This window comes from Balaenoptera borealis (genome assembly GCF_965194805.1).
Source record: "Balaenoptera borealis genome assembly, chromosome: 14".
NCBI classification, from domain to species: Eukaryota; Metazoa; Chordata; class Mammalia; order Artiodactyla; family Balaenopteridae; genus Balaenoptera; species Balaenoptera borealis.
The window spans coordinates 13,164,939-13,192,891 of NC_138875.1; the positions used below are offsets into that span (position 1 = coordinate 13,164,939).

The window sequence follows — 27,953 nt, forward strand, 5'->3', positions numbered from 1 at the left end:
TCTTTCTACTGGGAAGTGTAAAATAAAAATAAGCTTCAAGATGTGAAACCCAGAGAGGGAGGGGCCCTCCAGCTTTAACATCTTGAGTTCATGAGACAGTGAGAGCAGACAGGCCACCAAGCTTACATGAACCATGTTCGGGGGGCGGGTGACTGGAAGTGAGTGCAGGGTGGTGTCTGAAGAACCAGATGGATGAGAGAGAAATGACAAATCCCAATGACAAGTACGATGTCATCATTTAAGAAAAAGGGGAAAGGTGGAATCTGGGAAGGATAGACAAGGAAGTGTTCATTCCAGGCTAAAGATTAGAATCTATCATTAAGTCGTCCGTTTTCAGCTCTAGGTATGGCCAAACTAACCACAGTTTCCCGTTTCATAGGATTACTAGTAGATTAGCAAATCAGGGCAGTCACAGAGCTCAGGTATGTGGATTTTGGCAAAGGCTCTCATGGTACCATGTAAACAAGATGGAGAACTGTGAACTGTATAATATCACATCACAACCATGGGCTGGATGATCACCTGACTCAGAGCATAAGCCTTCTGACAGCAAAGGTCCCTCCCAATTCCAAAACACAGGAAAATCAATGGGATGCCAATTTTGAGCACAGAGTTGAGAACCTACTATACATTTCTACTACTGCGCTTGATACTGGGAATATGAAGATGCACTCCTTCCTTAAGTGAGCTTGTTTCTCAAAAGGTTAAACCCAGTAATTTCACTAAGTGTCCACTCAGAAACTTGCACATAAACATTCTTAACAACTTTATATGTAGCTAAAATGTGGAAACAACCTAAATGTTCATCAGCTGATAAGTGAATAAAAAAATGTGGTATAGCCACATTTAAGATTTGCTCATTTCATTGTATACAAATGTCACCTCAATAAAAGAACAGTAAACAACTACAAAAAATGTGGCATATCCATCAATGGAATATTATTTGCGTCCCCAAAAAAGAATGAAGTACTGATACATACTACAACACTGATGAACCTTGAAAATACGCTACGTGAAAGAAGACAGCCACAAAAGACTACATATTGTGTGACTTCATTTTCATTTCCTTGTCTAAAAGATCCATAAAAGGTAAATCTGTAGAGACAGAAAATTAGTGGTTGCCTAGGGCTGGGGAGTAGGTTGGAGGAAAATGAGGAGTTTCTCCTCATTTTGTGATGATGAAAACGTTCTAAAATCAACGTGGTGATGATTGCACAACTCTGTGAACGTGCAGAAACACACAAAACACCTGAACTGTACACTTCAAATGGGTGCATTATATGGTATGTGAATTTTAACCCAATAAAGCTGTGTCTAAGGAAGAGTAAACTCTATTAGCAGAAATATATGTAAACAATTACCATACATTCTGAACGGTCCCATGTCAGAGGTGCTTCTAACTTACGTGTTTACCTGTCAGTCTGTCAGACCACATGGTAAGATCCTCTAGGGAAGGAACCAGGCATTAGTCATCTTCGTATGCCCAGCTTCTAGCACAGTTCTACGCCATAGAAGATCATCACTAAATGTTGACTGCTCTGTAAATTGGTAGCATGCTAGCTGGCAACTTGGTAAAATTAAGTGCAAGAGAAACAAATCCTCAGTGAGTGCTTCTTTGTAAACATGTGTACTGACTCTTTCTGTAAAGTCAGTCCCCCACTTAAAAGATCCACGGTATAGCACTGAATGCCAAATTGATCAAAAATAAACAAAAAGAAAGGGAAAGGCAAATCTATATTTTTGCAAGCATTTATACAGTATTGAAATCCAAACAGGTAATATATATAATATGCTGTGAATATTCCTTCTGGGGTTCTTTTGCATACACAGGATGAGATGGAGCTTTTAAGAGCAAGAATTTCATAAAGTTTTGACTGAAAGGACCATGTTCTTTACCCGGTTAATCCTTCAGTTTCAACCATTGTTTTCTTTATTGTGCCAAGAACTTCTAACTCCAGAGCAGGTTCAATCTTCTCAAAAAGTGCCCATGGATTATTTGATGGGTATAAATGCCTCCAAAGATATCCAATGGCACATGTTGCTCAAAAGAGCCCTTTGAGGCTTCTTATTCCGTGAATTTTGGCCATTCCTTTTGTATAAACTCCCCGTGGCTGAGCTCCTCTGAATGAGAGCTTGGCAATTCAAGCCCAGCTATAGGAAAAACTTCTTTATTCAATACCATATAATGTAGCCAGGGAGTGATTTTTCTGCTCTGACAACCTCAAAGGTGTTACTGTCCAAAAGGAGTCCTGCTTCTTTGGAATTAAATTCTTAGTATACAGATCATAGAAAAAGAAATAAAAACTCAGCTTCACTGTTAGACTACTTTGACACTCCCTTTGGCAAAAATCCAAAAGGGGAGAACATACTCATTGCTGGTGGAAATGCTAAGCGATGCAGTTCCTATAGATGAGAATTTGGCAATAGCTGGCAAAACTACATGCATTTACCTTTTGACTTAGCAATCCTACTTGTAGGAATCTATTCCAAAGGTCTGCTCTCAAAAATAAGAAATGCATATGCACAAGACTTTTCACTATAACACGATTTGTAAAAGCAAAAGACTGGAAATAGCCCAACTGTCCATCAATAGGGAAACAGTTGAGTAAACTAAAGCACATCACACATTAGAATACTGTGTAGCTATAAAAGAATGAAGCATTTCTCTATGTACTGAAAAGGACTGGGAGTTATTTTTAGGTGCAGCTGAGGTGCAGAAAATGTATGTAATAGGTTACATTTTCTCTAAGAGGCAAAAGAATGAAAAAATATACATTCATATATATTCAGATACATGTTTTCTTATATAAAAAAATTGAAGGCAAATCAAAACCCCCCAAAATATATTATTATAGAGAAAGGGAAGCAAGAGAGGGAATGGGAATGATAACTAGACTTTTCTAAAGATACCTTGTTTTATGGCTATGACCTTTAACTGTGTATATATTTAACAATTTAAAAGCAAAATTAAATCAAAATGGGGAAAAAGCTTAAAAAAACTCAAAAGCAAAGGGAAACAACTGAACCTAACTGTACGTTGACCTGATAATTTAATCACACGGAAAGTCATTATTGCAAATGACTTTAAAACACTAATTATTATATTATGTGTATATATATATACACACACATATGTATACATATATATACACATATATATATATGATCTCTTAAATATCAACAAAAACCAGAAAAAAAAACCCGCAAAGAAAACTTATTTTCAGTAACCATATTGTTGGTAATGATGTGGTATTGTTATTTTGAACTAATATTTTGAACACATTTGTAGGATAAAACAAATAAGGAATTATGTTAATGGTATTAGGAAGCAAGATTTTCAGTATAAGAGAAAAGAATGTGAAAAATCAAAGCAAAAATTCTGTAATCCTAATTCTGAATGGCAAATATCAGTATGAACTCAGAATGTACAGTATCTTTTTAAAAATTGTTTCCTAGGGGCTTCCCTGGTGACGCAGTGGTTAAGAATCCGCCTGCCAATGCAGGGGACACGGGTTCAAGCCCTGATCCGGGAAGATCCCACATGCCACAGAGCAACTAAGCCCATGCGCCACAACTACTGAGCCTGTGTTCTGGAGCCGCGCCACAACTACTGAAGCCCACGCGCCCTAGAGCCCATGCTCCGCAACAAGAGAAGCCACCACAATGAGAAGCCTGCGCACCACAACAAATAGTAGCTCCCACTCGACGCAACTAAAGAAAACCCGCGTGCAGCAACAAAGACTTAATGCAGCCAAAAATAAATTTAAAAAAAAATGTTTCCTAGATATTCCATTAAAAAGGTCTAAAAACAATGACCAACCCAGTAAGTATGAGTATTCCTAGTGCTAAATGTGGGTCTCTAAATACTGTTTCCCAATAAAAAGAAGCAAGCTCCTTGGGGAATAGTGGATTCCAGTTCAGAGTCAGGGGATGCATAAGCCAAGCTGGAAAATCTTCTTATACAAGAAACCAAGGAAGCTCTCAAAGACTACCGAGTTTTGCCTGAAGGACACAGAAACTAGTTTGAAGTGGTTCCCACTGGCCAAAGATAGGAAAACTTGAGCATCAAAAAGAATAATAACTACTAAAATGAAACACATACATTATGTTAAAATCCATGAGTTCATAAAAAGCTTCTATTGGTCGCTTTAGAAGATTGCTAGGGCACCACTCATTATTCTGAAAACTGGTAAATAAGGGGAAAGAATCAAGTGTGTATCTTATCTTTTCTGTATAAGTGATACCTTAAGGTAACCAAATATTTGCTAAGGGCAAGTTACTCTTTGTAGAAGAATTCCAGCCAATATTTCAAAAATTTTATAAAGGTATTTTGTATCTTTACAAAAAATACAGAGAACAGAGAAACATGTTAAATGACACCAAGGATATAGTCAGAAAAATTCAGAATGTAGGAGAATCTATAGGACAAATGACGCAGTGTATTTAAATAAATAGATGGTACGACGATTTTCCCTCTTTTTTTTTTGAGAGGGAAGAGGAAGAGAGAGACTAAAACCTCCATAAAAGACATACTAACCCATTGCAATGTATGAGTCTTGTTTAGGTCCTGGATTGTACAAACTGTTAAAAGCTCATAAGAGAATTGGAGACATTTGATGATATTAAGGAATTATTATTTTTATATGGGATAATATTATGGTATGTTTAAAACAGTCTTATCTTGGACTTCCCTGGTGGCACAGTGGTTAGGAATCCGCCTGCCAATGCAGGGGACACGGGTTCGAGCCTTGGTCCGGGAAGATCCCACATGCCATGGAGCAACTAAGCCCGTGCACCACAACTACTGAAGCCCGCGCGCCTAGAGCCCATGCTCCGCAACAAGAGAAGCCACCGCCATGAGAAGCACGCGCACCGCAATGAAGAGTAGCCCCTGCTCGCCGCAACTAGAGAAAGCCCGCGTGCAGCAACGAAGACCCGATGCAGCCAAAAATAAATAAATAAATTTTAAAAAAATAGTCTTATCTTTAGAGATGCAAACTGGTGTATTTTTCAGATGAAATATTTGTCTGGAATATTCTTTAAAATAATGCATTGAGGATGGGGAAAAGTGGGTTGAAGTGTAAAAGAAACAAGATTGGCCACATGTTGTTGGTTATTGAACTTGTTTGATAGCTACATAGACCTTCATTATATTATTCCTACTCCTTTTCTATGTTTGAAGAGTTCCTGAAAAAATTCATACTAGCTTTCCTCTTTCATGATTCCCGGTAATTTTCCAAGTGTTGGTTACAGAACCTTCTGGCCCAAAAGATGGGGTCAGACATTTCTTTCCTTTTCCATCTGTGTCCCTTCATAGGGAGCCTTCCTCACTGGGCTCCTGAGAGGGTCCCTGCTCTCTCTGCTCCCTTTTCTCCTTCCTTTGTCCCCCCTTCCCCAGGATCCCGGCATCATCCCAGCAGCAGCCCACAGGGTCATGGGGGCCATTCATCCTGCTCCGTCCAGGAAGGCAGAGCTCCATCCCACCCTGCTGCCCTGCTTAGCATAAGTCCTAAGACTTTCTGGGTTTCTCAGAGCAAGACGTGAACAAAACAAACCCTTCTTGCTAAGATTGACCACTAAATATATATTATCGTATTTAATATGTCTGCCTAGCTCGGCTGTCTTTCCAAAACCTTCTCCACACTGGGATAGAAGCAGAAGGAAGGCAGGCTGTAAGGGGGAGAGAAAATTCCATTCTTCCACAAACAGATAATCAATTGAATATATAAATAATTTAATGAATGCATGAATAAACGATTGATCCAATGTCTTTAACCTCCTACTATCTCATACCTCATAAAAGATTGGAAACTTTGGCCCCAAGAGTTTGCCTTTACTACAGCAGTCAACCAGCACCCATGTCTGCCTGCTTCTCTCTGTCCAGTATGTACTACGTTTTTGCCTTAACTTTGGCTTCTCAATATACTGAATATACTGAAAGATAAGTCTGACTACTAAAGCAGCCTGTCTTCCCGTTTGGAACCCTGGAAAATATGAAATTCCAAAAATGTCAAGTTGGAAGGTTATTTTGTAATTGATGTTCCAGCCATCTCACTATATTTTCTCAACTGTAATTGTCAAGGGCTCCACATTGCTTCTGCCAAAATCTTTTCATTACCACACCAGCCATATTTCTGAATTTCAATTTAAATTCATACAGTATGCTAGCACCTTCCTGCATAAGATGATGGGTAGTAACTATTAGCCCGGCTAGCATGTGCTGTAATGTCAAACCCCTGCCAGGAGTATTCTCCTGTAATCTTTCAGGGAAATTCTAGGTGTCTGAGCATAACTTTTAAAGAGTTACCTCTTCAGGAAAAAGACTCCCAGAAATATCCTTAATGGGGATCCTCGGGGAATTGCCTGGGCAGTAATGATGCCGCTATTTGACTAACAAAAATACGTTTCAAGGAGGATTTAATTGAATAGTTAAAAGTAGTGTTTTAGGAGAACAGGTTTTGCCCCCCTGAAAATCACTTGGAGAAGGCAATTTCTATAGTCTGAGATGCTTTGATAGGAGTCCTCCAGCATAGGTAGAAAAGGGAAAAAAATCCGCACGGTGATCCCCTTCTACTAGGACTATGGATTTTTCACTCTAGACTGAAATCTTCAATGGGCATGGCTTCATTAACTACCAATTTATTTGAATATCCAGCTATGAAGACATTGAAATCAAGTATGTTGGTTGTAGCGATTACAGTGTGTCTAGTCAACACTGGCATATAATGACTACTTGTAACGCTTGCTGTCACAGCTCCTTTATCATAAATGATACCCTCATTAATAACCAAACTCATATCCATGTCTGCCTAACGGCCAGCAGAAGTCGCCAGTCAGTACCCACACCTCGAGCTAATGCATCTCTCTAATGGCTCTCTTTAGTTTTTGTACATTTTTCTCCAAATTTTGACAATTTTTCATTCATCACTGTGACTGAGAAAGGAAATATTATGCATAAAATATAAAATCGGCAAAAATGTCAGAAAAGCCAGCACTTAAGAAATGAAGCATGATGGTCTACGTTGTGATGACAAATGTTAACACAGGCTCACAAACTTCTGACAAGAGCAGATTCAGAGATGGTTTGTATGACATCAACAGGATTTCATCTCTAAAGGATCAAGAAGGAGGTCAGATCAGCTAGGGGACCTGCGGAAAATCAGAAATACTATCAAAGACAGAGGTACAAGCATCTAGATCGGAGCTGTCCTGCAGAACTTTGAGATGATGGAAACGTTCCGAACCTGTGCTGTCGAATATGGTAGCCACCAGCCACATATGGTTGTTGAGCACTTGAAACGTGGCTAGTGCCACCAAGCAAATGAATTTTAAATTTGATTTAATTTTAAATCATTTAGATGTAAATGGCCACAGCCCAGATTTAGATTATTAAGTCCTCATCAGGGAAAGGTGTGCACATTTGGTCTGAGAGAATGAGAGTCACACAACACCTTCTGGAAACCTAACCATTTATATATGGTTAAAGCAGGCATGATGTAGCCTAATTTGCGTGTATGCCGGAAACTATCTTACCTGCGCTGGGCGCACCTGATCCATCTCAGAGTTATACAGGCTACAGTACACAGTTCACTCAGCATCCTCAGATTCAGGCTAGCACAGCCTGGTCCAGGGATGTTTCTGAACTCAGTGCTGAGGACTGGAACAAGGGTCAGTTCCAGATATCTCTAAGGAGTCACCCTGGGGAGTAAAAGGGCTTATCCCGCCCCCTGGCCATGGGAGGCAGAAATGGACACCCATGGAGGAACTCCCAGGTTGGAATTAGAATGTGGACATCTTAGGAGACCATTACTCAGCCGACTAAGGGGCTGAGGGGGCTGAGGAAGTGAGGAACCACCGGTGTGACCCCCGAGAGAGGGGTTAGATTTTCCAAGCCCGAGTGCGGTGCACTTCTCCTCCCACCCCCTTCCTATACAGCACTCAGTGGGATATTCCAACGGGATAACCAGAAGGCCAGTCCCTAAACCATGAGACTAAAGACCTCTGTGTGCAAGCTCCGCTCAGGAAGAACGCGGCAGCCCACGTTTGAGGACCATGGGAGCTGGGACAGTAAGCCTGTGAGGATCCAGAGCACCATCAAGGATGGACTAAAAACCAAAGGCTCTCCCCACATTTTCTGGACAGACTCACAGTTCCCCAGGTAGGCAGAGAGGCACCCCATAACCTGGCTGGTAGTGAACTTCTCACTACCCTTGTCAAGTGGAGGCTCAGGGTCACGTTTAATTTGATTTAGAAAAAAATATAGTAATAGGACATGTTTTGCTCCTGAATGTGGAACCAATTCACACCTGCTTGGAGATGGGCATGGTTGGCTTCTAAAGCAAATGTCCTGACGTGTCAGCTTTCCTACGTTATGATTACCTGCTCCCAGAGGCCTGCATTTTACAAAATGAATTTTCTTATCGCCAAGGCTTGAGGTCCTTTTCTTTTCTAGTTTACAGGGGAAAAAATCCAAAAAGCAACACGCAGAGACATGCCTTGTGGTTTGGCCACTTTAATCTCAGTACCAAGTGGGCCAGACCAGAGCTCCCAGGCTCCTGTAATAAGAACCCTCTGTCGCTCCCCCAGTTTAATTGCCCTCCTGAGGAAGAGGGACACGGTGTGCCTTCAGGTTCAGGTTCAGGCCTGACCAGTCTTGGACTCCATAGACTGCCGCCACCCAGCGACTGAGGGACGAGAGCTGCAAATACAGTAGCAGAAGGAGCAAAGTCTCACCACGCCGCCGGGAATTGTTTAGTTGAGAGGACAGTGGATGCAAATCAAACAGGGACCTGGACCGGCTTACTTATAAGCGAGAATGAAAATTTTGTTATTTAAGACCTCAGGTGACTGTAGCGGCCTCCCCATTTGAAGGGCAGTGGCATCATTCATTTCCGTGGGAAAATAAATTCCCTCCTGCTCAGTCCACGTAGAGGGATGGGCAGTGGGGGGCGGAGAGCCAGGGAGACTGAAGCGTCTCAGCCTCACCTGTTGGCCGTCACCTGGAGTGGATGGCCTTGCGCTTAGAGGGGCACACGGGTACCGTGGGCTGTGCCGAGGCAGGCCAGGGGCTGAGGAGGGGACTACACTGCTCTCAGAAATAACAGAACTGAGACGGAGCCTAGGGGCGAAGCAAGTCCAGAACTGGAAAAGCACAGCCTTGGGAAAGACTTGGCTCGGGGTGGGAGTGACAAGAAAGATAACAGAGGTTGCAGAGAAGTCCGCCCCGTGAGAAATCCCTAGCATTGGAGGCCCGGATAACATTCCTTTACATTATTTGTACTTCTGCAGGTGCTGATAAAATTCAATATTTATTTGGCACATACGCTGTGCCTGGCACCCTATGTGGTTTACCTCATTTATTTCTCACAAGAGCCAGTATGAAGTGGGTTCTGTTAATATGCTTGTTTTGGGGGTGGCAGTGCAAGTGCAAAAGGGTTAAGTGACTTGCTCAGGATCACAAAGCCTTTAGGTGATGGTGCCAGGACCCCAAGTCTAAGCCCAGGGCTCCGTCCACCCTCCTACCCACCCAACCACATGTCAGCAGGTCCGCTGTGCCGGTGCGCGCACACACGCACGCGTGCGCCTTTGGGGAGAGGGCTGGGCAATAAAAGCCCCGCTGGGCTCTTGCCTAGGGTGGTGCAGCAGAGAGATGAGAAGATCTCTGGCAGGCGGCCAGATTAGCATGAACCAGCCTGGACGCAGAGGGCCAGGAGACCTCTTGAGATCGGGGATTCACAGAAATGCTGGGAAAGGTCCACGGGACACAGCTTGGAGCTTGGGCTCCACGTATTTCCCTGAGGGACTTCTAGATTCTGTGTTTTGCTCAACTAGATAAAATAAAGTTATCAGAATATTTTTCAGTTCTCACCAGATGTTTCAAAAATAAGTGGCATCATATTGCATTTTTGTGTGTCTTGCTTTTTTTCAACCTTTTTCTGCAGTTCATCTGTATTATTATTATTTTTAAAAAGTTTCTTTGGTGAATAGTTGATTTACAATGTTGTGTTAGTTTCAGGGGTACAGCAAAGTGAATCAGTTATACGTGTATCCACTCTTTTTTAGATTCTTTTCCTATATAGGCCATTATAGGAGACTGAGTAGAGTTCCCTGTACTATACAGTAGGTCTCTATTTGTTATCTATTTTTTATATAGTACATCCATATTATTGTATGAATCGTATATTCATTTTCACTGTCACATAGAATCCCACTGAAGGACTATGCCAGAACTTATCTATCCTATTGTTAACGGTCATTTGGGTTGTTTCCACTTTGGGGCTATTTTGAGGAATGACGCTCGGGCTCTCTTTGTTCGTGTGTCCTGTTGCATGTCTGCAAAGGTTTCTCTAGGATGTACAGCTGGTAGTGAATTCTGGGTCATGGGGGATGCGTACCTTGAGCTTTGTCATAACACCAGCCTGTTCTCCTTGGTGGCTGTTCCTGACTCTCATTCCCACCAGCAGTGTAAAAAGTGCCTGTGTCTTTGTTTCCTCATCAACCATTGTTATTAGAAATGTTCAAAATTTGCCAATCTGTTGTGTATGTAATGATCTCTCATTGTAGCTTTACTCTGCATTTTCTTGATGAAAAATGACATTGGGTAGTTTTTCACATGTTTATCAACTATTTGGATTTTCTCTTTTGTGAAGTACCTGTTTAAGTCTTATGTTTATTTTTTAAATGTTTGTTTTCTTATTACCAGGAATCCTTTACATATTTTGAATACTAGTCCTGTGTAAGTTACATGTATTTCAAATATTTTTTCCCATTCTGGTTTTCATTTGTGTTCTTTACGATGCCTTTTTTAAAAAATTTTTTTAAAAAACTATTTATTTATTTATTTATTCTTGGCTGCATTGGGTCTTTGTTTCTGCGCACGGGCTTTCTCTAGTTGCGGCGAATGGGGGCTACTCTTCGTTGTGGTGCATAGGCTTCTCATTGCGGTGGCTTCTCTTGTTGCAGAGCACAGGTTCTAGGCACGCGGGCTTCAGTAGTTGTGGCATGTGGGCTCGGTAGTTGTGGCTTGCGGGCTCTAGAGCGCAGGCTCAGTAGTTGTGGTGCACGGGCTAGTTGCTCTGCGGCATGTGGGATCTTCCCAGACCAGGGCTCAAACCCGTGTCCCCTGCACTGTCAGGCGGATCCTTAACTACTGTACCACTAGGCAAGCCCCTATGATGTCTTTTGATGAAGAGAAGTTCTTTCAGTGTAGTTGAATTTACCAGTTTTTTTTTTTTTTTTTTTTTTTTATGATTAGTGCCTTTTGTGTCTTCTTTATGAAATTCTTCCTTAAAGACATGACAATACAGTCATCCCTCAGAATCCCTGGGGGATTGGTTCCAGGACCCCCAGAGATACCAAAATCCTCAGATTCTCAAGTCCTTTATATAAAATGGCCTAGTATTTGCATGTAACCAATGCATATTTTCCTGTATAGTTTAAATCATCTCTAGATTACTTATGACACCTAATACAATGTAAATGCTATGTAAATAGTTGCTGGTGCATAGCAAATTCTGTGGTGACTTTTTTCTTTTTTTTTTGGCCACGCAACGCAGCTTATGAGATCTTAGTTCCCCACCCAGGGGTCGAATCCAGGCCCTCGGCAGTGAGAGCACGGAGTCCTAACCACTGGACTGCCAGGGAATTCCCAGCAAATTCAAGTTTTGCTTTTGGGAACTTTCTGGAATATTTTCCCCTGAATAGTTTCCATCTGAGGTTGACTGACTCCGTGGATACAGAATCCATAGATTTGGAGGGCTGATTATATTCTGCTTTATTAACATTTTAAAGTGTTATCATCTCAAACATTTTAAACCCAGCCCCACCTGCACCCTTTCTTTCAGAGGCTCCAGGTGCCCGAGCTTTTCTGGGATTCTAAAACACCAACAGACCTGCTTCTTGGTTTCACCCGCTACCAGTGAAGGTTTCAACTTTTTCTGATCTGCTCTCAGTCACCTACCATCTGCATCCAGTCATATGCTTTTTCAGCTTCCAAATGTTGGAGCTTTCATCTGTTTTCCCTGTTATCTTTGTCCGTGTGTGTGTGTACACTTTTATTGTCACATTGGTGGGTTTCAGTGGGGAGAGGCAATAAATACAAGTTCAGATATCTGTGTTTAAATGGAAGTCACAGCAGTATTGCTTATGATAGCAAGAAAAATTGGAAACAACCTAAGCATCCACCCACAGGAGTAAAGCATAGTAGGTCCACACAATGGAATACCACACAGATGTACAACATTGTGTTACACAGAGGCAGGCTAGTGTGGTGGCTAAGGACACAGATTCTGACACTCACCAGCTGTGTAACTTCAGGTGAGTTACTTTACCTCCCCACCCAGTTTCCCCATCTATAAAATGGGATAATAGTACCTGCCCTGTAGAGCTGTTGTGAGAATTAAGAGTAAAGAATATGTAAAGAAAGATGAGCAATTGCAGGTACATAGTTAGGAGTACATAAGAGTGTTATTAATAAAAGTATGAAGTGCATTTATACATGAAGATATGGCTTTCTCTCCAAGGTATATTATTAGTTTAAAAAGGTGAAAAACAGTATGCATAGAAGAAAAAAAAACATATAAAAACACTATGATCATGGGAATTTCCTGGTGGTCCAGTGATTAGGACTCTGCGCTTTCCCAGCCAAGGGCCAGGGTTCAATCCTTGGTCGGGAACTAAGATCCCGCAAGCCTCGAGGGCATGGCCGAAAAAGAGGAAAAAATAAAAACTCTAAAAAAACCCCCACTATGATCAAACTTTTAAAAGGACAAATGTGCACACATACATACACAGAACATTTCTGAAAGGGTACTCAAGAAACTGTAAAAGTGGTTATCTTGGGGTAGAAGGTAGAAGGGACTTTGAATTTAATGTCTTTTGGCATTCTCTGATTTTTTTTTTATTATGTGTGCTTAGTACTGTTATAATTAAAAACAAGCAAATTTAAAAATATATATATATAATTGTTGAAGCTGGAGGTTTGTTACATTATCTCTACTTTTGTGTATTTTGAAATCTTTCAGAATAAAATTTTTTTATAAATTAAAGCAAGCAAATCATCATCTTTGTCAGATATTCTCCAAAATCCAATGTTGAATAATTGGATGGTACGAAATAATTCCTTAAAGAAAGCTTGCATGGGGTCATTCCCATGGTGGCAGACAGGAGCCAAACTGCAGAGAACCAGTTGTTCTAGGAGAACACCACCGAGGTCTTATATTATTGTAGGAATTTTTTTTTTAATTCTGAAAAATTTCTAGGCCCTAAAATGTTTTTTTTCTAGAGATCCTTGTGTTCAATTTTAGGAGCCAATAAAAACTGCCTTTTTAGGGGACTGCTGGCTTTCTGGACAGCTAATTACAGGCAGAATGACCTTCCATCTGAGTGAAAAGAGAGATTAACTTCTCAACTCCCTTAGAGGGTAATCAACCCTACCATCTACTTACTTGGTTTCCAAATTATATGCATCTACCCTCATGCAGCAATACAGGAGACAAGCACTCTAGATTCTCACCAATAGGTTCAGTTTAAACTAGCATTCACTCAGCTCTTATCACTGGATTGGTAATGTGATAAACAGAGCTGATTGTCTATATAGCTTGTGCATTCCATTTATTCCTTTAAGTATTCTGAGTTTTATCCTTAGATCAGATTAGAACACCAGAAGCCTCGATATTTGAAGTATATTAGATTAGCCCATTAGAAGATTATCTTTAATTGCCTTAGCTTTTATCTGATGTTGCTATAGGAAATGGTCATATGAAATTTGCTTCTGCAGTTGCTATAAAATATTCTTCACTACACCACTTATATAAAGCCAACTGGAAAGTCTGTTTCAGAAATTGGGGCCAAGAAAAATTTCCCAGAACACCACAGAACTGAAGGGATTTCTTTCAGTAATGAAAATCACAGAATTTAAGCATTTCCCTCATTTTCTCATGCTATTGGGAAGCTGAGAAATGGATCCATAGCCCAGCAACTCTGTTCACCAGAATAGCTGGTATGCTTACATCCTCTTTATTCCTTAATCTGTATTTTCTATTTCATTACATTTTGTGTATGTCTGTTATTGTCTCTTTGAATCCGTTTTTCACTTAGTTGATCCTCTTCAAAAGTTTAGTAGATTATATCCTGAAGAGGTACACACTTCCTGGGGCGATCAGGGTCAGGATTTTTTTCTTCTGGCAGGATCACCAGGAATGGTTTCATGAAGACATGGCATTTGAACCAAGTCTTTGAGCACAGGTAGGGTTGACAAACATTGGGAAGAATGTTACTGGCAGAAGAAGGTACGAATAAAAGAGTGATGGAAAGAATGCACAGGCCATTTTGGGGGGATAATAGGATTCGTTTGGGCCAAGGCATGAGGTGTAAGAAGAGACGAAGGGAAGCCAAGCTGGAGAGACGGGGAGGCTCAGGTCAGAAGGAAGCCTCATGCCAGGCTGACGAATTCAGCACTAGAGCACAAGAGAAGGATTTATTTTTTTCCAGAATAGGGAAAACGACTATATATTTTTAGGCAGAGGAGAGAAACTATCAAGACATAGAGTTTAAAGACAAAGATCAAATAGTACAACTGCTATAGGAAGGTCCAAAGTGATGTAGCAGGAAATGCAATTTAAACCAAGGGCTTAACCTTGGAAAGACCAAGGAAGAAGAGAAAGGCATCAAGCACACAGTCACAGAGGCCAGGCTCTCCCCCAACTCTGCTGCCGTGGATGCTTAAATCATGCTTTTCTTTAGAGGTACCTTCGTAAACATTAATCAAGCAATATCACACACTTAAGAATAGCACTAAAATGGGTTCCTGCCCAAGAGTTCATGAGGAGAGGTTTTTTGTTTTAACAAAGGACTTCTAGCCGATAACTTTAGAGGGGATAATAGAATTTAATAATTGCCATTTTGCCACTTTGAAATAATAGAACTAAGCAGCACTCACTGGTGGATGCTGCAACCATCAGGTGAGCCTTCTGAGGGCAGGAGGAGATGACACTTCTAGGAAAGAACGTCGTAAAGATAAAGGCTTTCTAAAAAACAAAACCACTAATTCGAAAAGATACATGCACCCCAATGTTCATAGTAGCATTATTTACAATTGCCAAGATATGGAAGCAACTTAAGTGTCCATGGACAGACATGGATAAAGAAGATGTGGCATATATATATATACACACACACATATATATATATATATATATATATATATATATATATATATATATATATATATATCAGTGGAATACTACTCAGCCATAAAAAAGAATGAAATCTTGCCATTTGCAACAACATGGATGGACTTGGAGGGCATTATGCTAAGTGAAGTGAGTCAGAGAAAGACAAATACTGTATGATATCACTTATATGTGGAATCTAAAAAATACAACAAATATAACAAAAAGGAAGCAGACTCACAGATATAGAGAACAAACCAGTGGTTACCAGTAGGAAGAGGAAAGGGGGAAGAGGCAATACATGGGTGGGGAAGTAAGAGGTACAAACTATTAGGTATAAAATAAGCTACAAGGATATATTGTACAACACAAGGAACATAGCCAATATTTTATAATAACTATATATGGAGCATAACCTTTAAGAATTGTGAATCACTATATTGTACACCTGTAACTTATATGATATTGTACATCAAATATACTTCAATAAAAAAATAGTAAATACAAAAAAAAAAAATGACCACAGACTACTTAAAATTGCCTTATACAGATTCCTCTTTCTCTGAGGTATTGACCTCCTTTAGAATATTTGTTGCTGACTAGAATGAAAAGACAATAAAACATTCCCATTAAAAAAAAATAAGAGTCTTTCTAATGGAGTGATCGTCAGACCAGCTGAATCTGCAGCTCCATCTAGAACACAGGCATCAGAAGAACGTGAGACTGTCAGACACAACATATCTCACGACAAGATGCAGTAAGTAGGACATGCCACCACCCAGGAATCGCCTAAAATAATTAAACCTGAATCTAATCGTGATGCTAGTTGTAAATATTATTTTTACAGGAGAAACAGTAGGAGGAACTAGTTAAATGACAGCCCGAGGAAGGAATCAGATAAGCCCCGGATGTACAACATTCTACAGGCTAAACTACTCATTTTCAAACAAATCAATGGCATTATTTTAAAAAAAAGTCTATAATAGGATAAATAGAATAAAAAGGACTTGAGACCTAATAATCAAATGCAATATATGGAAAGAGGTGATGGCTTCTGGTCAACAACCTCCTCTGAGCTTATTAGGTCAGCTCAGGAGTTCCATCTTCTCCTAGAACTCCAGGGGTAGTGGGCCTGGCCACCCAGACTGGGGACAGGGGACCACTGCAGGCCTGGGAGCCGGTACCAGGAGAGGCTCAGCCACACCACTGGCTCCTGAGTTCGCTGGTGAAGGACCCTGGCTGCTGCCCCCATCTCACACACCCAGTGCTTGGTCCCCCGTGCACCCCGAATCCTCAGCGCTCGGCACTCTGGGCCTCTCTCCGCTCTTCTTGTGTTTTTGGCCACACTGCTGTGGGATCTTAGTTCCCCCACCAGGCATCGAAGGAAAGCGTGAAGTCTTAACCACTGGACTGCCAGGAAATTCCCTCTCTCTGCTCTTTTGAAACCACTGATTATGTCACACTCTGAATAATTAGTAAAATTAGTTTGCAGTAATTATATCATTTCTCTTCTCATCTCCTTTAACATGGTATAAACATTTATGCAAATTGAGAATATCTTTAATAATCAAATATTTATATAACATCTGCTATGAAAAAAAGGTCAACTGAATTAAGAATTTCCAAGGTAAACTATTTTAAATCCTGAGACTTCTAGAACTCTGAGGCCCCTTCTGGGAAGTGATTTATTTGGGAGGCAATGGGGGGGGGCGGGGAGGAGGAGGGCTGTTCACGGCTAATGACAAACCTTTGGAGTAGAGGTGAATTCCCATTTGCATGGGTTACAAATCAAGGAAAAGTTAAGATCAGGACAGAACCACCCAGGGGTTAATTATGTAGAAGGATCTGTTTAGTCCTGGGTGGGCTTCTACATTCTTTGGGGCAATGCAGTCCACAGTGGTTAGACAGGAGGCAGGAACCTCCCACTCCTCAAATAAGGTCACATTTATAGGTGCCAGGTGTTAGGACTTCAACATGTTTGGGGGGAACCCAATTCAACTTACAACACCCCCATGGGCCTCCTATATGGGAAAAGCCTTTCTTCCATAGTTACTGAGGACAGGGATCCCTGAGTGAGAGACTTGGGTCCCCATCTAAGACTGGATCCTGAAGTCCTTGATATCCTGGGGGGAAAAGTGACCCCCAAACTCTAAAGCCTCAATGGTTCTCCATTGTGCTGACTCCCTGCTAGAGGCTAGAAGTCATCTTTGGAGGCAGATGATTCTTTTGCTTTGGGAAAAATACGCTGATTGTTTGTGGAAAGTAGAGCAAATATCCTGTTCTGAAATAGGGTAGCTCAAGATAAAAGGACCTCTAGGTAATATAAAAATCTGTCCTCACTAATCTGCAGATTGTTTCTGGGGGAAGCAGTTGAGCCTGGATTCTGGGTAGGGCAAAGATGGTTTCAAGCGCATTCCTTTGCTTGGGGTGGAGGTGGGAGAAGTGGCAGGGGTGGGTGGTGGGAGTTACAGGTCATGCAAAATGCAGCCAGGCTGAAGGCTAAGGAGGACGTCACCTTGAAGAGGCAGTAGTGTGTGTACCGGAGCCGGCTGTGTGGACTTGCAGTAGATGATTGTAAGCTTCTCAGGAATTTTGCAAGCTAATTGATAAACATGACCTTCATTAAAAATTAAATTATGTAAATGTGTAACTAAGTAAATTATATTAAAAACAAAGTTAATAAATACTCGAGCTCATCACTTCATAATATTTTACTACTTTTTCTATTATCTATATTCTCGAAGTCTAATGTGTCAGTTGGTGGAAATACTGTATCAGGTTACATAGGGTGTGTTACCATACATCTCTTCCCAACTTCCATTCAATGACATCACAGTTGGCAGCTTGAAATTGGCCATGGTGGGATGTACACCATGGGAAGTGCAAAGATGAGAAAGCAGCCGTCTCCATCCAGTTGTTAAATATCTACCAGCCCTCCACTGACGGGGAGCACTGCGCAGGCGATTGAACTACTGGGAGTTGTTTGGCTTCCCAGGCTGACTGTCTTTTCTGTGCTGGAAAAGGGGAATAAAGGAGCAGGCTAGTGTCTACACACAGGACAAATCAATGTGGCAGAGCCCAGCAGCCTGAGCAAGCAGGTGACAAGGTGGAAAGAGGTGACGTGTAGGTGGAGACAGCCCGGCCCAGAGAGCCGACACCTCTAAGGGTTTATAGACTGTGGAAGCTCGGTGTTAGCAACTGAGTACTGGTGGCTCAACTCCATTCTGAGACTCCCAAAATAAAAAGGTATACGTACACATATTCCTTGCAGGTTCTCAGAAACACTCTCAGAGGGGAACCTGAGGAAGGACTGGGTTTCCAGTCATCCCACAGGCAGGGGCTCCAACTGTGGTCTTCGGAGAGACTGAGAAGCTCTCAGCTTCAGAAAGTTAACAGCAGTCTTTCCTATAGGATTTCTCAGGACCTTCAATGATCTAATGTGCTCCAGGACTCTCCCAGGGGGTCCCGTATGCAGCATTTCCCAAAGTTATTTTTCCACAAAATCGCTCATGGGCTAAGACTCCACAGAAACAAACTTTGCAAAGCTCTAAACTAGGCACGTGGGGATCATGGAAATCCAGCCCGGCGTTTTCCAGCCCGATCATAGTTCTATGATCCTTAAAGAGGGACATGCTTGTTATTTTCACACATGTGATGGTGCTCACATGGAACTCTCCTTTACAGCCCATCCTTCTCACTCCACCACCCAAAATATACAATGGGAAAAAATGTTTTTGCCGTGAAGAGTGACCTGCAGACTACTGGCATCTCCATTATGGCCCGAAAGCATCAGTGAGGGCCAGGGTTGCTATATTTAGCAAACAGAAACGGAGGATGCCTAGTTACATTTGCATTTCAGATAAACAAGGAATAATTTTTAGAATCTTCATGCTTCATGCAATCTTTGGGCCATCCAAATACTGAAAATGTATTTCTCGTTTATCTGAAAAGTTAACTGGGTAGCCTGCGTATTCCTGGGACACCAAGTGAAGGCAGGTTTTTGAAGGGATGCTGTCAGGTCTTCAGGGAGGCAGTTGTGGGGTGGTGGGAAACAAGTTCTAGAGTCGGATTTGGTGGGACTGAGTTTTGTCACTTAATTAGCAACATGAGTAAGTTAACTAACTTCGCTGAGACTCAATTTCTCCAGCTCTACGTAGTTATGGGAGATAACACTTCCCTCATGAGTGGTTGATAGAATTAAATTTGAAAATTCATGAAACAGACTCTAGCACAAAGTAGCACATAGTAGTTGCTTAATCAACGTTTAGTTCCAACCTCTCCTCACATCTCCCTCTCTTATTTGGGATCAATCACTGAGGAAACAATTTTGCTGGAATTCTGAGAGATATGGTAAGCAATCTAGCCACTTGTGAAACTTCCATCTTCTCCATTTCAGCTTCTGTGGGGCTTCAGTAGTTCAGAGTCAGAACCCGACTGACAATTCGCGGGTCAGCCCTTCAGGCCTGAAGACAACGGGCCCATCTGGAGGCCGTTCTAGCGAGACTAAACCAGGAGCCCCTTGCCTTCCTAGTAATTCAAACATTTGACAATTCTACCAGTGACAATCAGTTAAAATCATCACAGAAGCCTCCATGTTTTGTTTGTAAAGTGCTGATTTTACAAATAATGTTCGCTTGGCTTGTGAATTGCTGCCAAGGGGGAAGGGAGAGTCCTGCCCAGGTGGCTCTCCACGTGCTTCCCTGTCACCCTGTGGCCGACACAACGTCACATTACTCTCAATTTCCCTGGGTAACCAAGAACGGCCCAATCCATGCTCCAAAGATGGTGACTACTTCAAGCTGTGAGTCTCTGTCTTGATATTGGTTTACATAATTATTTTGATTACAAAGTGTTGGTTCTCTAATTATGTTCCCTTTGCACTAATGCTGATTATTTAAAATTTGTTTGTAGCATGCCTGGATTGACTAGGAAAAAATCAGTTGGGCAATGAGGGGAATTAGAGGCAAATTGGGGACAACTCAGTATGTATTCTAAATTGGTTGTGCAGAATTCTGGAAGCAGATAATCCACATGTATCATATAGACAGCTAGCTTTAAAAAAAAAAAGCCATTTCCTACAAGACAAATGAGAACAGTCCAAGGTTACCATTGTTCTTATTATGGTTTCAGTTTTCCCCAGAGCACAGGAATCTTCACATTCTTTTCAAAACAGCATTAAGGAAGTTGAAAGCTTCCTTTTAATGAAAGTATAACCTCATTTGAATGTTTAAAAATACCCCTTGAACACAGGATCAACTGCTAGACTACTTACTGCATGGGTATCAAGGATGTTGGTTGTAAAAGTTTTAATTACATAATAAGAGGGAAAAAGCCATAATTTAAGAGGGCAATTACCCAGAATAATTTACCTCATTATTAACTTCTTCGGATAGATTTAAAGCCCTCAGAAGCCTTGCTTTTAGGAAACAAAACAATACAAAGTCCGCTCGTCATTAGTAAACATTTGAAACTGTGTTTAGAGCCAGGTTGTGGACAATACCAAGTGCTGGTGAGGAGGGAGGGTGGGTGACTGACTCTCACACATTGCCATATTGCAAACACACACTTACCAGAGAGCCCAACAATCCCACTCCTAGGTATTTACTCAAGAGAAATGAAAACTATATCCACACAAAATCCTGGATGTGAAGTTTTATAGCAGCTTTATTCACAATTACCCCAAACTGAAAATAACCCAAATGTCACTCAACTGGTGAACGGATAAACATACTATATCCAGGCAAAAAGAATACTACTCAGCAATAAAAAGGAACAAACTACTGATACATGCAAAAACGAACACTGTGCTAAGTGAAGGAGGCCGGACTCAAACAGCTGCACACTGTATGGTTCCATCCATGGTGGAAAAGGCAAAGCTCTAGGGACACAGAACGGATCTGCAGGTGGCAGGGGCTGGTGGGAGGTGGGCAGTTTTCTACAAAGGAGCAAGGGGGGACTTTTGCAAAGATGTTGAAATGCTGTCTTGATTATGGTGGTGGTTACATGACGACATGCATTTGTTAGAATTCATAGAACTGCAGTCCTAGAAAAGGTGAATTTTACTGCAGGTACTAAATTATACTGACTCAATAAAACTGATTTAAAAACCAGTCATTTTGTGACTTCCTAAGTATCATGCTGATGTTGAATAAGCTTTCATTAACACTCTTGATGCAAACAAGTGTGGGGAAGGTGGGCAGGTCCTTTGTTCTTCAAATAACTAGCCCAGATGTTCTGCTATAGCTGCTTTGTTCCGTCTGAGCAGGAGACAGATGCACAGGTTGACAGGGCCCTGACTGACTGGAGTGCTCTTGGAGAACAGAGGTCACCATCTGCCCCTCCTGGAAGAGGTCCTCGATCCCGTGGACATCTGCTCACCACCCACACCATCCATGGATGCTCAGATATGAAGTGTCAGATAATTGCTGAGTTTGTATTTGCTCGACTTTAAAGATCTCTCAACCATGCCATGGGGGCTGTTTCATTATTTATCATAAATGCTGTAATGAACATACAGTCATTGACACAGATGTATAGGGCCCTGCAGCATTCACCCAGTGGATACGATCACAGACAAGTGCCCATGAGCTGCCGTCAGTGGGGCTGCTCATCCTTCTGACATTGCCTGTGAGTCTACACTTACTCTAGGTGCGAAAAAAGGATAACCCGCATCATCTTATTCACAGACAGGAATCCCTTTGGGAACATAGGGCCAACAGACTGTATGCTTAGGATATAAAGTGTCTAATGCAAAGTTTTAGGACTCACTAATGAATTTGGGAAACTAAGTCTGATTATAATAAGAGGGTTTGGGGTTTTTAAGAAAATATTCACATCATTGATTTATTCCACCTACATCAGTTCTACTCTAGTGTACATAACTTTGCTATAGCCAAAAACAGAACACTTTAGAGGAAGCAAAACAGAGTGGATATAAACATGACTACAATCCACAAAGTCATTATAATAGTGGGCAGGAACGCAAACCTTAGGGCTTGGGTGCAAAACCCACACACTAGTTTTGTGAGCTTGTGGAAGTTCATTAATTTCACTGACCCTATTCTCTCTACTGTAAAGATAACAATAGTCACTTTGGATTTGCTGTGATGATTAAATGGGATTATATATATATGTATATAACTTTGCAGGTGGCTTCAACAAATGGTAGTTATTTGCCCAGACGTTACCTATAACCCACGTGAGGTGAGGCTCTCTTTTTACCTTGAGTCAAATCCACATTCTTGTCTTCCTGTAAGAGGACTGTCAGTGATCACTGCTGCTCCTCCCCCGGAGGCCGCCACAAGTGGATTTATTTACAGCAGGAATTGAAGGTCAAGAGCAGAGTCCGCTGTCAGTGTGAGATGCCAGGGCTTAGTGACGAATGACAGCTCAGCATTGGGCAAGGATTCTGGTCAGAGCTTAGGGCCCCTGGCTCTGCTGTCACACTGCACCTCAGTCCTGACATGTGAACTCTCGTGGCACCTAAGGTTTGTTTCTTTTATCACTGGGAATTATTTTTTCCCCAGATTTATTGACTGACATATAACATTGCATAAGTTTAACATATACAACGTGATGATTTGATACACACGTACGTTGTGAAATGATTACCACAATAAACTTAATTAACACCTCCATCACCTCACATAATTTTTTGGGATGAGAACATTTAAGATCTACTCTCCCAGCAACTTTCAAGTATTTAATACAGTATTGTTAACTAGAGTCACCATGCTGCACATTAGATCTCCAGAAGTTATTCCTCTTATAACTGGGATTTTGTAACTTTGACCAGCATCTCCCATTTCCCCACCTCCAGCCCCCTGGCAACTACTTCTGGTCTCTGTATCTGTGAGTTTGGCTTTTTTAGATTTCACATGCAAGTGACATCACACAGTATTTGTCTTTCTCTGTCTGACTTATTTCACTTAGCATACTGCCCTCGAGGTCCATCCGTGTTGTCGCAAATGGCAGAATTGCCTTCTTCTTTTATGGCTGAGTAATATATTGTCAGGAATTACTGCTCTATCCTTACTTTACCTTCAGAAGCATAGCCAGCTCTGGCTTAATAAAAATGCTTATTTTAAAAAGGAAGGCACACAAAGAACTCTTTTCTAAATAGTCCCACTTTCCCACCAACATCTTCAGAGCAGAACCTTAAATTGTGTCTTCCAACTAGAAAGATGTATCTTTCCTTGAGTCATTATTGATAGAACAGAAATTGGAAGAGAATGGAAGTCCTATAATGATCTTGTCCTCACTGTGTTTGCTCATGTTATCAGACCTCAGCAGTCGGGGCTACACATGGCTTAGGGGTCCAGCATTCTCCATCTTCCTCTGGACACATTTCTGCCCACAGGCCTGACTGTCCCATAAAACAAGTGCCTTGTTTTATGTTAGTGGCCCTCCTTGGCCACTGATTGGACTGATCCATGTGATCTATGAATGGTATCCTGGTTGGAAAGTTGTGTTGAGATACCGAGAGTGTATCTCATGGAATTTGGAACTGTCTTATGTATAAACTGGGTGTAGTTTATATCTATAAGGTTTATCTATACACATATACACATACACACAAATACATCTGGCCAGTGGGTAGTGGACACTGGAAATGAAAGGATTTGGGCGCTGAAGATTTGGGAAGAGAGCAGCTATTACCTGCACCACGCATAGCAAAGCTACGAGGGAGACAGAGAGAAACTGAGTCTGAGGGGGAACGTGAGGGGGCAAGAACAGAGGGGCTGTCTCTGGAGCTGCCTCCTTCCTGCGCTTCCAACATCTAAGGTTCGTTTTTGAAATCCCTCCCTGAATTGACCTGATTTCACCACAGTGGGTTCCTTTGTGCAAGCTTGACTTTGAGGCAGTCAGAAATAGTTGTTGGTTTCAACTACCACTGAGCAGGCTTTAAGGGTTTAAACAACCATTTAAAACACAATGCTGGACTTCCCTCGTGGCACAGTGGTTAAGAATCCGCCTGCCAATGCAGGGGACACGGGTTCAAGCCCTGGTCCGGGAACATTCCACATGCCGCGGAGCAGCTAAGCCCGTGCGCCACAACTACCGAGCCTGCGCTCTAGAGCCCACAACCCACAACTACTGAGCCTGTGTGCCTAGAGCCCGTGCTCCGCAACAAGAGAAGCCACCGCAATGAGAAGCCCGCCCACCGCAATGAAGAGTAGCCCCCGCGCACCGCAACTAGAGAAAGCCCGCGCGCAGCAACGAAGACCCAACACAGCCAAAAATAAACTAATTAATTAAAAAATAAATAAAACACAATGCTATGGATCCATACATGCAGCCAGAGGTTGAAATGGTGAGATTCGAGTCCAAACCCCACCTTTGTGTCTGAGGGGTCCTTTCCTAAGGAAGATGGGATCTGGACTTTGCCTTGACATGAAAGCAATATGCTCACTGGTGCAAGAGGAATAAACAGGGTAATTTCCAAGAAAAAGTCACATTCTAAGAGAGTGATGGGTAGAAGGTTTAGCTTCAGCAAGAAGACCTCAGCACAGCACCCTCTGCAGCCCGAGGTCCCGGGGTGGAGGAGGGAAATGGAGGACCTGGCAGAGGGGACCAGAGCGGGGATCGGACACAGGACATGAGGAATCTGGGCAGGGGAGGCTCTGAGGGCCCAGGAGGCAGGGAGGAACAGAAGAGGCGTTGAGGGAACAATACGGAATGTGGGAGCCACATGGAAGGATGGAAAAGGGGAAGTGGACCAAGTGCCTGGGGGAAGAGTCACAGAGACAGAGAATGGCTTGAGCAACAGGAAAAGAGGGAGAAAGCGACACAGAATGAGGGGACAGAGAAGAGGTCAGGGAAGTTGGAAAGGAAGAGTGCAGGAGGATGGGGGGCAGACACACAGAGAGACAAGCTTCCCTGGTTCTGACACATTCTCATCGGTGACCCCTGCTCCATGGCATGGCCTCTCCCCATCTAGATTGTCCTTGTTTTCTGATTGGTTAAAAAAAGAGCTACTAATACCATCCCAGTCTATCTCAGAGGGAAGAAGTCAGGACCGGGGGAACACACATCCTACCCCTTCGCACGTGCTCTTTTCTCTGACTGCACCATTCTGCAGCGTGTGCCCTGGGAGACCAGTGAAGCTGGAATGGAGGAGGGTGGTGTGGGATGAACCTGGAGGGCTGGGGGTCGTGGAGTCCATGTGAAAGGTTTTGATCTCTTTGGGGTAGTTGTGGTCAAATTCATAAAGTCCTGATTCCTCTTTTCCATTATCTGTCCATCTCTGGCATGCCTGTTTCACCAGCTGCAAGTATAAATACAGCTGCACCTCTTTTCTTTTTCCTTTTAATTGCTGGAGCCCCCATATGTCAAACAGCTCACATCTAAAGCCTCCCCCTCCAGGCATCCAAGAACCCCAAGGTCTTACTTGGTCCCAAGGGGAAATGTTCTCCTTCCAAATACCCCAGAGAAGATGAGAAAAGCTAGTAAGCTCAGCTGTGGTCTGTCACGGCCTCTGGTCACTGTCGAGCACTGTCCCACACATATAGATACTTGTGTGCTGTTGAGGGGAGGAGAGCCTCCAGGGATAATGCTGGACTTACCTCGCTCATGCTCAGCCACTGTCCCCAGAGCTGAGTGGGACGTGGCTGGGCCTGCAGGAGTGTCCACCTGTCAGCCCCAACAGTTCAGCACCAGCCCAGTGCTCTTCAGAACGCTTGGTGTCCTTTCTCCCAGGGGACCTCACATGGATGCTCCTAATCCCTCACGAAGCTCCTGAGTGTGGAACGTCTCAGGAGGCTGCTGGGCCTACATGCAGCCCGGACCTACGGCCCTCCCCTCCACTGGCTCTGCAGACCAAGGGCAACCGCGGAGCATTTTTGTCAGGGCACAACGGATCCCATTACACTCCAGCCAACAGATACCAACTGGCCTTAACTTCATAAGACCAGACCACCTTTCCCATGATAACAAAATCTATCCCATGGCTACCAGCTCCCTCTATTTCCAGACATAGGTGACGGTGGCATTTGGAGTTTGTTTTCATGGTTTCCCTCTCCCAGCACCTCATTATTATAATATTATTATTAATATATAAAATATCAGAAAATATCAACAGAAAAACATTCCACGTTTCCAACCAAATAAAGACATTTATACCAGCATGTAAAACACAGAACTCACAGTTTCCATGGGTGAATGTGCTCCCTAGAAGTGTGACTGATGCATTCCATAAAGCCTTATAGGACATAGCAGCCCACAGAGCAAGCGACAGCTCTGGGCCCTGACACTGCGAGTCCCACTGTGAAAAGAGGTTTTATTGTAGAAACATTTACTCTGAAAAAATGTTACTGCTATACATATCCTGAACCTTAATTTTTTAATAAAATGAAAAATTGCGACATCTTTACTTTTTTACTAACGGTATTAAATATACTTTCAGAATGCTCTAAAAGCTTTAAATATGTATTTTTCCATGGTTTCTTTGTCATTGAAATAAAAGGCCCTAAAACCCTATATATTCTCATATCCAGAATATATAAAGAACTTTCAAAACACAATAAGAAAATAAACAACCCAATTAAAAAATAGGCAAAAGATTCGAACACACACTTCACCAAATAAGAGATAAAGATGGCCAAATAAACATATGAAAAGATGCTCAGTCATGGGCTGAAAATGTAAATTAAATTAAAGTCACAATGACATCTATTAGAATGGCTGAAATTAAAATAAACCAACAACTGATGCTACCGAGTGCCGGTGAGGATACGGAGCAACTGGAACTCTCCTTCACTGCTGATGAAATGAAGGGAATGTAAAATGATACAGCCACTTTGGAAAACAATTTCACAGTTTCTTATAGAGTTAAATACATATTTACCATATGATCCCACAATTCCACACCTGGGTATTTACCCAAGAGAAATGAAAACACATGTCCACACAAATTATTATAGCAGCTTTATTTGTAATTGCCCTAAGCCGGAAAGAATCCAAGTGTGGGTGAATAAGCATCCATACAACAGAATACTACTCAGCAATAAAAATGAACTAACTGCTGATGTACCCAATAACTTGGATGGATCTCAAGGGTATTATGCTATAATATTTGAAGAGTCTAAATTATAAATATAACTATTTCTATACAAAAAGTTTTTTAGAGAAATTTTCACTATAAACAGTGATACCAAGCCATAATGTAGGCTGAAAGGGTTAAGGAATTCTTTTAAATTAAATAGAATAAAGTTATGAAGGAAGGAATAACCCATTTCATTATATTAATTCAGCTCCTTAGCAGGGGCTGCCATGGGAGCATTGGTCCAGGGTTTCCAGAATCTGTGGCTCCCCTGCACTTCTGAGCTTGGCTTCAGTGATACCACCTTACATGCTTGTGCCCACTGCTGACCCCACCCCTGCCCAATTTCAGGTACCCACGTATTTTTTTTTAATAAATTTATTTATTTATTTATTTACTTTTGGCTGCATTGGGTCTTTGTTGCTGCACGTGGGCTTTGTCTAGTTGTGGCAAGTGGGGGCTACTCTTCGTTGCGGTGCACGGGCTTCTCATTGCAGTGGCTTCTCTTGTTGCGGAGCATGGGCTCTAGGTGCACAGGTTTCAGTAGTTCTGGCACGCGGGCTCAGTAGTTGTGGCACGTGGGTTCAGTAGTTGTGGCTTGCGAGCTGTAGAGCGCAGGCTCAGTAGTTGTGGCTCACGGGCTTAGTTGCACCGCGGCATGTGGGATCCTCCCGGACCAGGACTTGAACCCGTGTCCCCTGCATTGGCAGGCAGATTCTCAACCACTGTGATACCAGGGAAGT

General features: G+C 42.2%; 1 protein-coding gene across 6 annotated transcripts in view; it reads right to left on the bottom strand.

Annotated features, from left to right (window-relative positions):
- Positions 1–27,953, bottom strand: part of TNFRSF11A (TNF receptor superfamily member 11a) — a 163,152-nt gene that overhangs the window by 77,058 nt on the left and 58,141 nt on the right. For 4 of the 6 annotated variants that reach the window (XR_014233828.1, XR_014233829.1, XR_014233830.1 and 1 more), the window contains exon 10: positions 26,316–26,433. The exons of 1 other annotated variant lie outside the window; for it this stretch is intronic. The gene's annotated coding sequence lies outside the window, so the exon portion shown is untranslated. Of the gene's footprint in view, positions 1–4,116; positions 7,150–26,315; positions 26,434–27,953 lie in introns of those variants that run through there. One more of the 6 variants, XR_014233833.1, reaches the window with a different exon arrangement.